Source organism: Leptidea sinapis, chromosome 46, assembly GCF_905404315.1.
Source record: "Leptidea sinapis chromosome 46, ilLepSina1.1, whole genome shotgun sequence".
Taxonomy (NCBI): domain Eukaryota; kingdom Metazoa; phylum Arthropoda; class Insecta; order Lepidoptera; family Pieridae; genus Leptidea; species Leptidea sinapis.
Window position 1 is genome coordinate 6795895 of NC_066310.1, and position 19339 is coordinate 6815233.

The window sequence follows — 19339 nt, forward strand, 5'->3', positions numbered from 1 at the left end:
TACTTTTGTTTTGAACATTTTCTGGGATCTTGTTGTAAAAGCATATACATCGCCCCACAAAAGACTTACTAACTCGACTTAGCCGAATAGTAGGCATTATAAGCTTATGTCTGTTCCTGTATAATATTTAATAATAATAGTGTTTATCGAGGAACAGGTAAGATAATCACTTTTAATATAATGCAAAAACTTTGTACCTCTTTTTTAAAAAACGTGAAACTGAACTCTGTTGAAGTTTTCTTATTAACTTATTTATATCTATATATTTTATTTTTTGACGACACATATAGCCGAATGGTTAGTGACCCTGACAACTAAGCTAGAGGTCCCGGGTTCGAATCCCGGTAGCAATCATTTATAGGATGAATATGGATGTTTTTTCCGAGTCATGGATGTTTATATGTATTCATGTATATTTAAGTAAGTATATTGTATTAAATATATCGTTGTCTTGTATCCATAGTACAGGCTACGCCTAGTTTGGGGCAAGATAATTTGTGTAAAAGTGTGTCAATATTATTATTATATAGAGAAGAAGTGCATAAAGCTATTTTTCTTATAAAAACTGCCTTATAAATACAGTAAATTAATTTAAATAAATATTACACACATTGCTTGAATGACACACAACATACACACACATACATAATAGATGTCTTTACCAAGTAACCCTTAATTAAATTCAAACATAAAACTACCGACCACTGGTGTACTTATATTAGTATACTAACGCCAGACTCCCTGCACGAGGAGTTGGCTGAAACTATGGACACAAATTAAATTTGAACCAAAATTTATGGACGATGCGGGATTCGAACCCTCGCCTCTCGCGTTACGTCCCATCGCTCTTACCAACTAAGCCAACTAAGCTAAACGAATGATCCTTTGTATGTTTGTTCAACTCTCGGGTTATAGAGGTGCGGATGTGTTTTTGTACAAATTAAAATTTGTATACCCACTTAAAATCCAAGAAGTGAGGGATATCATATATATAACTGTTGAGATTTAAATTCAAATTTATAAAAAGTTAATGTTAATACAAAGAACAAACACAGGATATTAAAGGCTGGCAACGCTCTTGTGATTCCACTGGTGTTGCTAGAGAATGTGGGCAGCGGTGATCACTTAACACCAGGTGACCCGTACGCTCGTTTGTCCTCCTATTCCATAAAAAAAAATAGGAGAAGTCGAGTAAGCAAGTCCTTTGTTAGGCATTGTAAAAAAAATATCAAAAGAATTATTACTAAAATTACTTAATTATTTATTTTAATATTTTTAAGAAAGCCAACAGCTAGTTGTACATACATTAAAATAATTAACAAACATAATTCATTCGATCTAATAATAGGCTTCCACATGTACATAGGACGTTTACCAGTGGAAGGCTCCTTTGCACAGGATTATGGGTACCACAACGGCGCCTATTTCTGCCGTGAAGCAGTAAGCAGATGTGTAAGCATTACTGTGTTTCGGACTAAAGGGCGCCGTAGCTAGTGAAATTACTGCGCCATTGAGACTTAACATCTTATGTCTCAAGGTGACGAGCGCAGTTGTTGTGCCGCTCAGAATTTTTCGGGATATCAAGAATCCTGAGCGGCAACGCATTGTAATGGGCAAGGCGTATCAATTACCATCGGCCGAACGTCCTGGTTGTCTCATCCCTTATTTTCATAAAAAAAAAAATCATAAAAAAATAAGAACAAGTATAATATTATTAAATCTAATATATTAATTACAAACAAACAACACAAGTATAATTAAAAATTAAAGGATGATAAAAAAGGAGTAATTTCACGTCTAATATTAATCACTGCTAAATTGTTTTACCAAATGGGCTGTAAAAGGAATAATATTGGAGCCAAAAATATCGATTTTATCCGTGTCACAAAAATGATTGAATAATTAAAACCAAATGCTAAAGTATCTTTTACCACACAAACTTTTTAACAAAATTCTAATTGTTTTAAAAATCGCCACATCGCTTTTTACTTGAAGCACTACGTAAATATCAGACGCCAGTTGAAATAGATAGCAATTACTATCTCTCGACCAAATGTTAATATTAACATAATAATCTTAAGTGCAGAGGTTTTAGTTAAGCTTAAAATTCAAATCATGAAACTCCCTAAAAGGGTTTACTTTACAAATGTACTTTGCGTATTATATATACATAGTTTGGCCATAAATACTGTTATAGTTAGAAATAAACGAAATATTACATTTGAATTTGGAATCTGTCATTTTTATATTATGATTATTCATTGAGTTTTCTCATTTTGGCTCCAATACAATATTTTGCGAATCACTGTGATTGTATTACGCCAAGTAGGTATGACTTAGGACTTGCCTATAAGAGACGTACTGTTCATTTCTCAACTGATAATTAAAAAAAGAATAGGGTGGTTAAATTGAAGCAAATACTGAAGCGGTACGCACAGGGAGGTCACGGAAAACTTTTATTTACAGATGAGGTATAACTGAGCAAAATTTTAACAAACGAAATGACCGTATTTATGCTCAAAGCTCTAAGGAAGCTTCTCAATTAGTCGACAGAGTGCAACGTGGGCACAAGCCGACTTCAGTGATGGAATGGGTATTAGCTATGAAGGAGTGACTGAGCCATACTTTTGTGAAAGAGGTATCAAAACATCGGCACAAGTGTATCAAGATACCACTCTTGAGAAGGTACTGAAGCCCCTTATAAACAAGATGTTCAATAACTAGGAATGGTTCTTCCAACAAGACTCGGCGCTGGGTCATTAAGCTCGGTCTACGCAAGCTTGGTTGCAAACGAACTTTTCGGACTTTTCGGAAGACTGGCCGTCATCAAGATCAGTATCTTAATCCGTTGGATTATAATTTATAGTCAGTTTTAGAGAGTACGGCTTGCTCTAAACACCATGATAATTTGGGGTCCCTAAAACAGTCTGTAAGATTGGCAGTGAAGAATTTTCGCATGGAAAGAGTGCGTGCTTCTATTGATATCTGGCCTCAAGGTTTAAAGGACTGTACTGCAGCCAATGGAGACCACTTCGAATAGGCTTTTTATTTTTTGAATTGTTTTATATTTATGTATTTAACTAACACGCTGTAAAAGTAATAAAATATATTTTTTTCTTTTTTCAGTTTTTATGACAATATTTTCAGATATAATAGACACTTATTTCTTATTTAATTTAGTTAAATAACAATGTATAGACAGTGAACATTTTAGATAATTTATGCGTCTAGATAGCGAGCCTCTTATAGTCACGATTTTTATGTCACTTTGTGTTAATGTGCGTGCATTGCTCAAAATAGAGGCGAACTGTTAACCTCTATTTTCATCAACGAATGCACACTAAAACAACGCAACAGAATTAAGACTTAGCTTGTCACTCACACTAATGTAATAGACCTGACCTGTTTATATCAGTTGTCTAACAGCGAGAGGCTCTACCTAGATGTATAAATTATTTAAAATATTTCCATTAAAGTTTTTTGGTCAAGGGAATGTAAATATTTTAAGCCAATAGCAAAATCTAAACTTTGCAATGCTTTTGCGTAATCTCAACATTCCCCTGTCGAAACTCTCTTTCGTTATTATAAAGCTGTACTCATTCATTTAACGTTGAACTTTCAGAAGTATTTTGTTTTGTAAGTCCCATGTCTTTAATAGGACAAACAAACTTGAACGAGAAAATTAAGAAAAATGATACTTTTGAGTAAAATACTGAGTTGATTGCAAAATGTCTGCAATAAAGGAGCGATCTAATTGACCCATGAACTATGGTACTAAAAACTTAAAATACGGGTTGCACGCCGGGAGTGTCGGCAGAAGTGAAAACTTGAACATTAACCTTGTGCATGAGAAGGTATGTAAGTAAATAATTGTTACATTAAAATAACCCATTGAAGTATAAAATTAAATTGTAGTTTTGAACTTTAAAAATGAAAACTTTTTTAGCATCGTTGTGATTTGAAAGTTTATGAAACGAAAAAGCGAGACAGTAAAAAGAGACAGACACACAAATTCGTGGGAGAAAATGAGATAGGAAGCATTATACAGTATTTTGGTACCAGGCGATCATAGTTGAGGAAGAGATTGTCTTATGTATGACGCGAGTAATCCTTAAATTATTTACTGAGTTGATTGCAAAATTTCTGCGATATTAAGGAGCTAACTGACTCATCTACCGTAAAACTTACAACTTAGAAAACAGGGTTGCACTCCGGGAGTGCCGGTGGAAGTGAAAACTTGTACATTAACGTTGTGCATTTTTGATAATTTTGGAATGGTTAGTTAGTTAGTTTATACACCTAACTTACTAACCAGTAGTAGCATTTATGTGGTTAAATACAATATTTGTTTATTGCGCTATCATACACAAAAATTACAATTTATATATCATTAAAATGTCTTCAGAACTATTACAATAATTTTATATTAAAAAGTCTACCTCTCATAAAAATCAACTTTCATTCATAATTTCAACGACTGTCTTACGAATTTTCGATCAGATCACGTGTCCTGACGCGAGCTTAACATTTTATACAAAAACATACGTTATCAGCCCTATTACCACACATTTGTTAAAAGAAACACATAACATACACATTATCAAACAAATCGAATAGCATATATTAGTATAAACTAATAATATATGCCATTCGTGTCTTTCAAAATTTATTTGTATTCCAACGTTCAGTTCTATTCTTTCTATTTTGGCTTTTGTGAAAGGGACATCTTAATTTAGCCTACGTCAGGTACAGTTAGGGGAAGTAATAAGTATTTGTTCGGTGTAGATGAATATTCCGGTTTAAATGGTAACAGTCGGTGCTTTTGTACAACAGTTTTATGCATCATTTATTATTGTATCGAAAACACGGTGAACGAAAGTTTCTTACGTAGAGTTTGACAGGCCTGCTTCATGATTTAGATTAAGGATTGGACTCCGCTGCGCTCCAACTAGATACCGCAGGTGAAGTCGCAAAGTGCGGCAACTATTACTGCGACCAAGTGGGCGTACTCGATCCAGTCTCCAACAATGTGGGACGTTGACGTCCTACATGTTCTGTTATATTTTTGCTAATAAATGAAGCTAAAATTCGCAGTAAGACTTTGTAAAAATAATACTACAAAAAAATAAGAAAGACACTGCGATCACATATCATCAGTAAGTATTTTGTATTTTAATATTTCAATGTAAAATAACACGAAGCGTATGTTCGAAATTTGAAAGATGCCATTGAGATGTTAGTAAATAATTATAAAAAATGCTAAGATAAAACGGTTTTGCTTGATCGAATTAATGTAAAGATCTGTCTTAGAATGGATACTGAATTTTATTAAAACTGAAATCCAATTAGGCCGGTATTCCTCTATTTTGAGCAACGAACGCACACTAAAACAAAGTAGCATACGTATTAAGACGTAGCTTGTTACGCACACTACAGTAAAAAACCTGGCCTGTTCTCATACGTTGCCTAACAGTAAGAAGGTCTATGTAGACGTATAAATAATCTTACGTTTTAAACTTCAATTTGTAACTCCTTCACTCTGTTATACCGGTTCTCGTAAATTCACTATCTTACGTAGCCCCAAAAAGAGACGTAAAGGGTGCTAGATCAGGGGATCTCGGCATCCATCTAATTTGTCCATAAGGACCGACCCAGGAAGATAAATGTTAATTAAGAAGCTCAGCTGTTCTCTGACTGTTGTGAGCCGGAGCCGCATCTTGGTGAAAAATAATATTACGTCAAATTTCTAAATCTTCCATTTATTTAGGATGCTATGTTATTTAGAAAAAATAACGGGTTGCACTCCGGGAGTGCCGGCAGAAGTGAAAACTTGAATATTAACGTTGTGCGTTTTTGAATATTTTGGAATGGTTAGGGAATAATTTCGCACGAATTGCTTTATTTATCAGTATAAAAGTACTATCATTTATGTGGTTATATACAATATTCATTTGTTGCGCTATCGTACACAAAAAATTGTAAATTATATTACATAAAAAAGTTAACACTTCAGAACTATAACAATTATTTTATACTTAAAAGTTTATCTCTCATAAAAATCAACTTTCATTCATAATTTCAACGTCTGTCTTACGAATTTTCGATCAGGTCACGTGTCCTGACTACAGTTTAACATTTTTTATACCCATACCAAGAAAACTGCTCAAAGAAGTTTTCACTTCAAAAAAATTATGCTATTAAACCTTTCGACCATTTTCATAAAATATTCTTTTTTACTTTTTAGAAGGGTTCGCAATTCCCGGTTTAGGAAAGTAGTTTTACAATAACTGTGAATGCAATGTTACATATTTTCAAAAATGAAATGTAGTCCCTTTTATGTGAAATGTTCTGTCCCCCTGAAAACAAGATCTGGAAAGATCTTGAAACGTCGGGTTTAAGTAAAATAAAAATGTAACTTTTACGCAAAAATCGAATGTAAAACCCTTACAATTACACGCGTTTTAATCCTTTAAAAGTGTTTTATTTAAATGATATGTTGTATCATCGGTTTTTCAAGTAATAAAACCACAGAATAGTTTTAACTTAAATTATGCATGAATTTTAACAAGAGGTTTCCACAACATACAAGCTACACACTAGATACAGGTATTGTATGTTTGCTGCTTAGTAGCGTTCAGGCGCACAATGTCGCAGACCGCAACTAGTTTTAATAATAATGCCCTAAGATCTGAAGTAACAGATCTTCCATCGCGTCGTTTTCCTCATTAATGAGGGTCGTGACTCCCCCGCTGCATCAGTTTCTCCCGTACGATTCCGCTCCATCTGCTGCGATCCTTAGCCTTATGAAGGGCATCATGGAAGTTGATGTTCAGAGAAGATCGTATTTGGTCCGACCATCTCGTGGGACTGCGTCCTCTGGGACGCCTGCCATCTTGCCTGTCACCATCAGCTGTTCAAGATTATGACCCTCTTTACGAACAATATTTCCGAAGAATTCCAGCATCCTACGAAGGCATATTGTGGAAAGTCTAGTTTTGACGTTAAGTGCCCTTAGAATAGACATGTTGGTGTGCAAGGCGGTCCATGGAATCTGTAGATTATTAGAGAAGTAATAAATAGGTGGTTTTTCAAAATCTGTGAATGCAGTTTTACATGCCTGAAATGTCCACTTTCAATGAAATGTTCCATCGTCAGTTTTTCAGTAATTCAAGTAATAAAACCACAGAATAGTTTAAATTTAAATTATGCATGAATTTTAACAACAGGTTGGGACAACATAGTACTAGCTACATAATATTAATATCACACTAAATACAGGCACCAGTGGGAGGCTCCTTTGCACAGGATGCCAGATTAGGAGGCTAGATTATGGCTACCATAACGGCGCATATTTCTGCCGTGAAGCAGTAATGTGTAAACATTACTGTGTTTCGGTCTGAAGCTAGTGCAGTTACTGGGCAAACGAGACTCAACACCATATGTCTCAAAGTGACGAGCGCAATTGTAGTGCCGTTCAGAAGTTTTGGGTTTTACAAGAATCCTGATTGTAATGGGCAGGGAGTATCAATTACCAGCAGCTGAACGTCTTACTCGTCTCATCCCTTATTTTCATAAAAAAAGGCGTTGCATGGTTCCACCCGCACAATGTCGCAGGCAGCAGCTAGTTTTAATAAAAATGTTCTAAGACCTAAAGTAATCCCTACTAATATAATAAATGTGAATGTAAGCTTGTTTGTTACGCTTTCACAACTAAATCACTGAACCGATTTTCATGACATTTAGTACAGAGATAGACAAGAGCTTGAGAAAGGACATAGGCTACCTTTTATCGCGAATAAAAGCATTGGCGGGGTTGAAATAGGCGGTGGAAATTTTGTATTTAGGAACTTGATAAGAAATAAATAAATATTTGTTCTAGCGTTTTTAAAATTTAGACATAAGTGGGGATAAAAAATGGGTATGAAAGTTCAATAGTTTGTAGCTTATAAAAAAGTATTAACCACAGCAGTTTGTTGTGTATAATATGCAAAGTGAATATATTAAGAAATAAAAAGTGCTGCCCAAAGTAACTATTACACGCGCACGAAGTCGCGATAAAAAGCTTGTAAGTAGATAATATTTTCATAACACTATAACGTCCTATCACTAAATTAATCTATTTTCAATTCTGCAGTCTAGACACAAGACTATTCAAACGTCGACGAATCTTCATAATTAACTGAGAGATACCATCAAATAGTGAACTTTATAAACCTCATGAAGTCACTCTTATCCTGCAGACAGAGTAATTGATTCAATAAAGTCGGTGTAAATTAGGTTTATTTTCTTCGGTGAATCGGATTACAGTTAATTGAGTTGTAAGTTGTAATATAAACCTACTGCAGATTAAATTTATCTTGCGTACAAGATTGTAATGAAAAATTATTATTTGTTTTTATAGCGGCTGTTACCAGCAATTTGGTAGCGTAAACTATAAAATTAGAAACATAGCGAAAGTTAAAAAATACCTACTAATTATAGTTGACAACTAAAAAAAACTCTTTAATTAAGGCACGGACGAGTAAAAAAATAAGGACTCCGTGTCGCGTTACATAACAGTGACGCACCAAAACAAGCCAGTAACCGTGTAAATACAAAGCCCCACGCATACACTTACACTAATACAAGCCGATCGCCGCCATTATGAGATTTACCGTCGTCTGTAGCTGATCAATTTGCGTCGCAATAAAATATTTTAAAAATGCCGTTATGCATTGTGAAAAAGTGTAAAAACAATAATATTAAAGTATTTGTGGATATATGATTATCTAAGGGGGAAAAAATTGTGTAACTGGTATACCCCGTAACCGCACACACACTAGCATAAAGGTGCTTCACTTGCTAATGTCACGGCGTGGAGTCCTTTTTTACTAGTCCGTGAATAAAAGTAAGTATTAATAATAAGACGCCGTAAGAATCTTCCTCATGCTGGTGAGACTAAAACGATCAAGATTTAAATAACTCATGTGATAACGGGTCACGCCCCTTTGAACACGTATTTGTGTGAAATATAGGTTTCACCGACATTGCCCTGTGTAGGGCTGCATGGTGGCAGAAGTGACGGCCACATACCGGGCTAAGCACCCGGGGTCTCCGCGAGGTCATGGGTGACATCAGAGGGTTAAGTTCTTCAGGAACAGGTTCTTGGGCTATCTTCCTTCACTAGTTGGGATGGCAAGATTAGCAACCCAACCCCACCAAGAATAGCCCGTGACTATCTATACCTATCTATAGCCCGTCAATTGATCTTAAATAAGCTTTTTATTATAGTAATATTAATTTATTATTAGCTTAGCAAATGCTATTCTGTCACTTGAACCACTAATCCGTTCTTTTATAGACGGATTGGTAAAACAGATATATCGGCTGGCGAAACTGGAGGTTAATTTAATAAATAGATGGCTATTATTTTTTTAATCAAATATTTACACTTTTATACGAATTTAAATATAAATTCAAATTGGTATCGTTAACTTCATAACAGCGTAGTATCATTTCCTTAAGAGTGTTGATGAATGTTTCTATATTGAAAAGGGCCATTTTTTTTTGAGCAATAACGATTATGTTATGTACAATATTATTTATGGTTGGTTTATTAAAAAAAAGTGTGTGGGTCAGCTCCGACGCACGACTGGAGATTACTCATTAGTTTGGGCATTTTTGCTGGAATTTCAAAATTTGCCCGAAAAAAACTCCTGTTAAAAAATTCTATAAAATCCTTAACGCTCGAAATATGTCAGGAAATGCCCAAACACAATAATAAAAGCGGAACTCAAAATTCCAATATCCTTTTGATATTATCCATCAAGGAAGTTATATTTTGGCACACCCTTTTTCTTTTTTTTATGGATTAGGAGGTCAAACCAGCGTACGAGTCACCTGTTGTTAAATGATCACCACTGCCCACATTCTCTTGCAACACCAGATGAATCACAAGAGCGTTGCCGGCCTTTAAGGAAGGTGTACGCGCTTTTTTTGAAGGTACCCATGTCGTATCGTCCCGGAAACACCGCACAAGGAAGCTCATTTCACAGCTTTGTAGTACGAAGAAGAAAGCTCCTTGAAAACTGCACTGTGGAGGACCGCCACACATCTGATGGTGGGGATGATACCCTAACTTGTGGCATGTCGTGCGAAGGTGGAATTTGGCGGCAGGAATCAAGTTAAACAGCTCTTCGGAACACACCCCGTGATAAAGGCGGTAGAAGACACACAATGAAGCGATGTCTATACGCAACGCCAAGTGATAAAGCCGTTCACAGAGCACTGGGTCCCTGACAATTCGAGCTGCTCTGCGTTGCACGCGGTCAAATGGATCAAGCTGATACTGGGGTGCGCCAGACCAGAGATGACAGCAATACTCCATGTGTGGCCGGACCTGCGCTTTGTAGAGCGCTAGAATGTGGGCCGGCTTGAAGTATTGCCGTGCTCTATTAATGACCCCCAGCTTCTTCAAAGCCAATTTGGCTTTACCCTCAAGATGGCCTCGGAATTGGCAATCGCTCGAGATTTCGAGACCCAGTATTTTGATACTAGGCGTGGCTTTAAGGAAACTATTGTCGAAGAGCGGTGATACGGCAAATGAGGTTTTTTTTTAGTGGTAAATGCGCAAACTTGAGTCTTCTGGGGGTTGACTTGGACAAGGTTCGAATTACCGTATTCCGCGACCTTCTCGAGAGAGGACTCGATAGAAGACACAAGTTTCTCCCGGCACTGGTCGACGCTTTCCCGAGAGAGACCTGCATGGCCCGTGTATACGGCATCACCAGTGCTGTCGTCTGCATAGCAATGTATGTTGGAGGTGTCCAACATAGCATTGATATGCAGAAGAAACAGCGTGGGAGATAGCCTTGGGACACTCCAGCATTCACGTGCATGGGATTCGAGCAATAACCATCGACAACGACCTGTATGCTGCACCCAGTGAGGAAGCTGGAGGTCCACTTGCATAAGCTCTCGGGAAGCCCAAATGATGGGAGTTTTGAGAAGATCGCCTTGTGCCATACACGATCAAAGGCCTTCGCTATATCCAGGCTAACTGCCAGGCCTTCCCCCTTGCTTTCAATAGCCGCCGCCCATCTATGTGTTAGGTATACCAGAAGATCGCCAGTCGACCGACAATGTCGAACGCCGTACTGCCGGTCGTTGATCAACTGGTGACCCTCAAGGTATACCAAGAGCTGGCGATTAATTATCCTCTCCATGATCTTGTAGAGCAGAGAAGTAATAGCAATAGGCCTGTAGTTTGCCGGATCCGAACTGTCTCCTTTTTTTGGATCGGATGGAGATGGGCTGACTTGCATGAGTCAGGGATTACGCCTTTGAATAAGAGTGCCGGAATAAACGCATTAGCACCGGCGTTAACTAAGGGGCACACGTTCTAAGCACGATTGGAGAAATGCCATCCGGCCAGCTCGACTTCCTGACGTCCAACGAAAAGAGAGCTCGCCGAAGAGTTTTCTGTCTGAACTGTACTTCAGGCATGGAGCTCTGAAACCGCGGGATGGCCGGCAGTGTGTTTCCGTTGTCGTCAAGAGTCGAGTTGGAGGCAAAAAGAGTGCACAGGAGATCGGCTTTCTCTTTTGCCCTATGGGACAGGGTGTCATTGGCATGGACGGCTGGTTGAAGTTACCAAGAGCAGCTTTCGACAACGACCAGAACTTGCGAGTTCCGGTCGGGTAACTGGAAATCTGCTCGCCAATTTTGACGACGTGCTTCGATTTCGTACGGGCGATTTGCCCCTTAAAAAATCCGAAGGGAAACAAACCTTGCCCCAAGGGTAGGATGCATAAAAGTAACGCATCCTATCCCAATCGGCTGACTTGTAGTGCCAAACGCGGCGGGTCGCTGGTGGTCTGCGACGTTGGCGTCGGATAGGCACTACACTCCTGACCAGGCAATGGTCGGATGGCTGAGAGACCTGGTAACTATCGGGATGTGTAGTATAGGTAAAGGTAATAGGTACTACACGCGTAAGCTATCACGCAGTATACTGTGTATGCTGACTACACACAAGTATATATATATATATATATATATATATATATATATATATATATATATATATACACACAGCTGAAGCTTAAAAGGTGCGCGAGAAATCATGCGCACCAAAAACGTTTCTATCCCATTTGAGTAGTTTTACTGTCTATGTTTTTCTCATACCGGGCGCCTTCTATAAAAATCGATTCTTAAGGAGTAAACTCCAATAATAAGCGCAGGTTCTCTAAAAATTTAAATAAACAATTGAAATCTTGAAAATTGTAGAGAAAAAATTTACTTATTACGATTAAGTTTAATTTTATCTTAAGTTAGCGCTATTAGGACCTACGAGTGCCTACGAGTTCGAAACGGCTGGGGCTCGGCGTTTGACAAGTAGGTGTCATTGCCTACGATAGCGGGCGGCTACTAGATTACTTACCTACAGGTTGTTATTATGGAACATTATTAAAGTAGGTGAATTGTGTATTTTTTAAATATTTTTTTATTATAATTTCAGTAAGATAACAGTTACCTGTGTATTCATCTAATGTCACCATAGTAAACGGCCATTATTGGCGGATTTTTTTAGGAAAGATTTGACATTATTTTTCTTACAATTTTTTTTTAATTAATTTGCATGCCTAATTAATAGCGAAACATATGAAACTGTAAGATTGTACCATCGTAACATACCATGTTTAAGAATTTGATTGATTGATTGATACTAGAGGTGGTTTTGTATTCACATCCTACGATAGACTATTCTACTTATAAATGATATAAAATTTTCCTATAACGATGAAAGCAATAGGTCAGTTCCTAGCTGCACTAACTCATACTCAATACATAGGTCTATGTGCATACATTTATCGTATTATCGAGGAGTGGCTTGACATGTTTACCGTATAGATTGATGGCCAATATTGCCTGCAATTGCTTTTGATTTAGTGCCTCACGTCAAATAGCCTTTCCTAAGTGGTCTAATACCTATACTGTACTCGAGGCTACAAGCCTTGTTTATCCCTGAATAATTTGACATAATTTTAGGCTGTCTTATTGACATTATACGCCGTTATTATAAAATTCAGGTAGTAATTTTAAATAGTACAATTTATAGTCCTGTTATGAAAACATATAAAACTGACTGCATATTTTCAATATCATATTAACTGTTCTATTTATCTTTAACCCGACCTTTATTTAGTAACTCAGAACTATTAATGTAAACGCTATTAAATTTTCATCTTGTATTTTAAGTTCTTGTGAATATTGAGGGTAGATCGATATGATTATGCATGTATCTTGATTTTATAATTTTTGTTTTATTTTATATTATTTTGTTCTTGATGTCACGGAAGTAAAGACTGTGCATGTTGTGACACCTTAATCTGTTGTACATTCAACTCATATTTTGTTAATATTCGATATATTTTAAGCGTATTAGAATGTAACACACACTGGTTGTCCTATAAATAAATAAATAAATTACTGAGGTGTTTTAAATTAAAATCTTAGACAATTTATACGTCTAGATAGTCTTAGAAAACCGATAAAAACAGACCAGGAATATAAGTTTAGTGTGTGTAACAAGCTACGTCTTACACTCGCGATTTGTATGACAACATTGTGTTAGTGTGCGTGAATTGCTCAAAATAGAGTTTAGTTCTAATAAAGTCTATTTTTATCGACATTTTGACAGCTGCCATAATCTATCTAGATATATTATGATCTAAGATTACAATAAAATACATGACCGAAATTTGTTAATTTACTTATTACATAATTATGTATATTTATAATGTAACTTTTAAAAGAAAGCAGCCATTAAAAGAAGGAATATACTGCTATTATTATTTTAATAATGACTTTCATTTCCGCTAGCTCGATGCAACTCTACATGTCTTTTACCACAGAGTACGGATTTCAACATGAACAGAAAATAAGAACAATGAAAATAAAGTCAATGAAGCTTAAAATACAATCCAACGTATAAAATTTCTGTTGCCATTCGATTCCACCAATATTTTCACCAAAATTCAGGCATCAATGTGGTTTACAACAAAACCTTTCGTACGACGCAGTGCACAATGGATTCTGAATAATTTTACTTTGTACTCTGTGGCTGAAAGCCTTTCTGGCTGTGATGGACAGTCGACAGCAAAATTCACCCTGTATGACACTGAGCTTTTACCGTTCAAAACGTAAATTATATATATTTTGTAAGTATATTTTAAACCAATGAGTAAATCAGAAATAACTTTTGAACTAAAAGCTTCTTTAAGGGCACTTGAGCACTTTATTTTATGGGTATTTTTAATGAGACTCTGGGCCGTAACGGCTGCCTACGTACTGTTTTGTTTTTATTGGTACCAGGCAAACATAAGTGAAGAAGAGGTAAGTGTAATAATCGATTTGAAGCATAGATTTACAGAACTAGCCTACGTTATAATATTATTCTTACTAAACAATTCGTTATGTTTTTAAAGTTATACACACTTCTAGGATTAATACACAAATAAAATTTGAAAAACAAAAAGCCACACCCTGAGAGTTGAATAAAGCATACAAGATTTTATGACGATACGTTACTCGAACGGTTAGCTCAGTTGGTTAGAGCACCGGCACGGAACGCCAGAGGTCGTGGGTTCGAGTCCCGCACCGTTCATAAAATTTTGTTTTTCAAATTTTATATATTCTTACTATATACGTAGGGTATGCATAGATCGCCATACCCAATGATCATAAAGCTAATAATATTATGTATTACTTACTAGAGGAACTTAACCTGATTGATTGTAACACAAGTTGTGGCCAGCTGTAGCCAACTCATTTAGTCTATACTAAGCGTTCGTGACAATAACATGCATATGAGTGCTGGATATTTAAAAAAATACGCCTTCGTGTATATTGAGATACTGATATAATAATTCTCAAAACACAAGTAGAAGTCAAGTCGTGATATTTTGCCACTAAGGTCAACATATTATTAATTTTGAACCACGCCTAATTTATTTATATTTTGTATATTTTACTTATCCGTAGGTATCTGTCAGGGATTCAGTACTCTGTAAACGGCTAGAGCACTTGACATTGTCTTAAGACGTCGCTTATGTTCCGGAGAACTGTTAATTACTTCCATCTTATCCCCACCTTCCCACGATACCCCTACCTAAGTTACCTACTTAAGATACCTACAAGAAAAGTGAGTACATTTTCTTCAATATCTCTCCTTATCATTTTAGGCTGAGCATCAAGCCAACAGAGTTATCAAGCGGAGTTACCTCTCTCGCACAAGATGGCTATAGTTTTAATTCAGACTTAGAAGCATTATTATTTATTACAAACTTAATACAATTTTCTTTACAAAACCAACAAAACTATGTCATGTTAAATAGTATTGGTGTACAATTAATAAATTTTCGTACAATTTTTATCTAGATTTAATGTTTAGCATGACTCCAAGTGTAAAAGTTAGGCATAGTTTGGTGATTTCTTTTACACTGTCAATAAAAAATAGAAATGTATAGAAAAATTGAATTATTGTCTCATATTGTGTGGATATGAGCTTTTAAATATCTATACTAATATTATAAAGCTGCAGTGTTTGTTTGTTTGTTTGTTTGTTTGTTTGAACGCGCTAATCTCTGGTACTACTGGTCGGATTTGAATGATTCTTTCAGTGTTGGGTAGTCCATTTATCGAGGAAGGCTATGTTTTTTTTTTCAAAATTAGGGATCCGTAATAAAATTGCTATTTTGTATCACAAGGTGTAAAATCGAAAACCTATTTTTGCGTGCGCTGCAAAAACTATTGACAATAGAACAAAATGATGCACAGGCTATATAGGCAATATTTTATTACTTATAAAACTATCGCGTGAATTATACTTTATATGGCAAAACAACGTTTGCCGGGTCAGTTAGTAATATTATATAAGTAGTCAAGAAATGGTTTCAATTATGCGCTATTTTGGCACGGACTAGTAAAAAAATAAGGACTCCATGTCACCTTACATAACACTGTAGCACCAAAACAAGCCGATTAACGTGGAAATACATAGCCCCACGCACACACTTACACTACTACATGCCGATAAGCGGCCATTATGAGAATTGTCATCGTCTGTGACAGATCAGTTTGCGTCTCAATAAAATATTTAATAAATACCGTATTGCGTTATGAAAAAGTGTAAAAACGATACAATAACATCATTTGTGGCCATATAATATGATTATTTAAGGGAGAAAAAATTGTGTCACTAGTATCCCCCGTAACCGCACACACACTAGCATAACGGTGCTTCACTTGCTAATATCACGGCGCGGAGTCCTTCTTTTTTTACTCGTGCGCGTATTTTGGCGATATCTTAGGACCTTAACATAAGGTGACCTGTATGATCAACTGTCCATCCGCCTCTTCCATAAAATTGAACATTCAAACGATCCTATGAACAAATCAATACACAACCCAGATATTAAATTAAATAAGTTTCTCAATACAGAGAATGCAATGAGCTGTTCTATAGATATGTATGTACCTACTTCACGTGGCTTGTGAAGGCAGTCAATAAATTGAAGAGTACTCGACTCGATTCAGCGCAGGAAAGTAATTAGATGTCTATAAAAATAGATGCAAAACGCTTTGATGAGTAACATTTCTTGTTTGATCAGACAGTACATTAACTATAATTTATTTTATGCGAATTCATCTGGAACTGGTGGTGGGGTATAATATCTGTAGTGTAATGTAATGTAGGAAATAAATTTTAATACATTTATCATTTTGATTTTCAAATTTAATTTATTTATTTTTTAATTTATCCCAGAAGTGAGTTATTACTTTTAAAAAATCGCAAATTATATACATTTGAAAGTCAATATCCTAATATGCAAATAGTGGTAATATCAACTGTAAAGTAGATCCTGTAGATGAAGCCACAATCTGAGAGGTGAACAATATATACAAGATTTATCAACGATACATCACTCGAACGGTTGGCTCAGTGGAAGAGCGCTCGCAAGGGACAGGTGGCGGGTTCGTGTCCCGCATCGTTCAAAAATATTGTTTCAAAAAAAAGTAACTAATTATTCACATTTATCATACTATTAGACTCACAATAATACATACATGCAACGCTATACTTATAAGCTACTGTATTCACAAGTATGAGAAATTTAACATTTTAAGTAATCATTGCCTTAGTTTTACGTCTAGTTGGTGAGCCTTTTTTATAAATAAACTAGCGCTGTTTGCCCTGCACTTTCCCGGGGCGTAAAAAGAATAGGGAGTCCCAGGCCCATGGGTGTCGTAAGAGGCGACTAAGGGCTTTTTAGAAGTGGGAGAGTCACGCTGCCGTCTTTTGACATCAGCACAATCGGGCCAGACTCGTCCGGGTTAATTACCACACTCGCACAGAATACCGGCGTGAAGTAGCGGCCTAGTGCCGCTATGTTTCGCATAGGTTAGTGTCGAGGACCGGTGGCCATTCATCATCGATCATCTCATGGGCTGCGTTCAAGCGGCAATTGACGACGTACTTGCACAGATCCCCTCCGCTGAAATCGTAGTCTTGGGTGATTTCAACGGGCACAATGCCGAATGGCTTGGATCACGTACCACAGACTACGCAGGCCGATCTGTGCATAATTTTGCATTGGCGTATGGTCTATCCCAATTGGTTGAGTCGCCAACGCGGCTCCCGGATGTGGATAGCCACATGCCGTCCTTATTCGATCTTCTGCTGACTACACATCCCGATGGTTACCAGGTCTTTGTCGGCGCCCCTCTCGGAACGTCCGACCATTGCCTGGTCAGGAGTGCAGTGCCTATCCGACGCCAACGTCGCAGACCACCACCGCCACGTTCGGCACTACAAGTCAGCAGATTGGGATAGGTTGCGTTCCTTTTTTGCGTCCTACCCTTGGGGCAGGGTTTGATTCCCTTCGGATGATCCTAGTGCCTGCGCCGTTGCAGTAGCCGATGTGATACTACAGGGTATGGATATTTTTATACCAACTCTGTAGTACCCATCGGTGGCAGATCACAGCCATGGTTCGATGCGTCTGTTAAAGCAGCATCTGACTGCAAAAAACAGGCGTATCGAACTTGGGTTGCGGCGCTGGGCACAAAGGATCCGAACTGCACAGTTCTTAAGAGGAAATACAACCGTGCCTCCAGATTTTTTAAGCGGCAAATCGCCCGTGCAAAGTCAAAACACGTCGTCAAAATCGGCGAGCAGCTTTCCAGTTACCCGAGCGGAACACGCAAGTTCTGGTCGTTGTCGAAAGCTGCTCTTGGTAACTTCAGCCAGCCGTCCATGCCGCCGTTGCACATGAGGAATGACACCCTGGCCCATACGGCAATAGAGAAAGCCGATCTCTTGTGCACTCTTTTCGCCTCCAACTCGACTCTTGACGACAACGGAAAAACACCGCCGACACTCTCGCGGTGTCAGAGCTCTATGCCTACAGTTCAGACAGAAAACTGTTAGGCGAGCTCTGTTTTCGTTGGACGTCAGGAAGTCGAGCGGGCCGGATGGCATTTCTCCAATCGTGCTTAGAACGTGTGCCCCTGAGTTGACACTGGTGCTGACGCGTTAATCCCGGCACTCTTATTCTAAAGGCGTACGCCCTGACTCATGGAAGTCAGCCCTTGTTCATCCGATCCAAAAAAAAGGAGACAGTTCGGATCCGGCAAACTACAGGCCTATTGCTATTACCTCCCTGCTCTCCAAAATCATGGAGAGCATAATTAGCCGTCAGCTCTTGGTATATCTAGAGGGACACCAGTTGATCAACGACCGACAATACGGGTTTCGCCATGGTCGGTCGGCAGGTGATCTTCTGGTATACCTAACACATAGATGGGCAGCGGCTATTGAAAGCAAGGGGGAAGGCCTGGCAGTTAGCCTGGATATAGCGAAGGCCTTTGATCGTGTATGGCACAAGGCGCTCCTCTCCAAACTTCCATCATTTAGGCTTCCCGAGAGCTTGTGCAAGTGGACCTCCAGCTTCCTCACTGGGCGCAGCATACAGGTCGTTGTCGAGGGATATTGCTCGAACCCGAAGCCCGTGAATGCTGGAGTGCCCCAAGGCTGTGTGCTGTCTCCCACGCTGTTTCTTCTGCATATCAATGATATGTTGGACACCTCCAACATTCATTGCTATGCAGACGATAGCACTGGTGATGCCATATACACTGGCCATGCAGGTCTCTCTCAGGAAATCGTCGAGCAGTGCCGGGAGAAACTTGTGTCTTCTATCGAGTCCTCTCTTGAGAAGGTCGCGGAATGGGGTAAATTGAACCTTGTCCAATTCAACCCCCAGAAGACTCAAGTTTGCGCGTTTACCACTAAAAA

General features: G+C 37.8%; 1 protein-coding gene across 2 annotated transcripts in view; it reads right to left on the bottom strand.

Moving 5' to 3' along the window:
- The window catches only part of LOC126977825 (high affinity cAMP-specific and IBMX-insensitive 3',5'-cyclic phosphodiesterase 8), a 276616-nt gene that overhangs the window by 185140 nt on the left and 72137 nt on the right, over positions 1–19339 (bottom strand). The window lies entirely within an intron of this gene.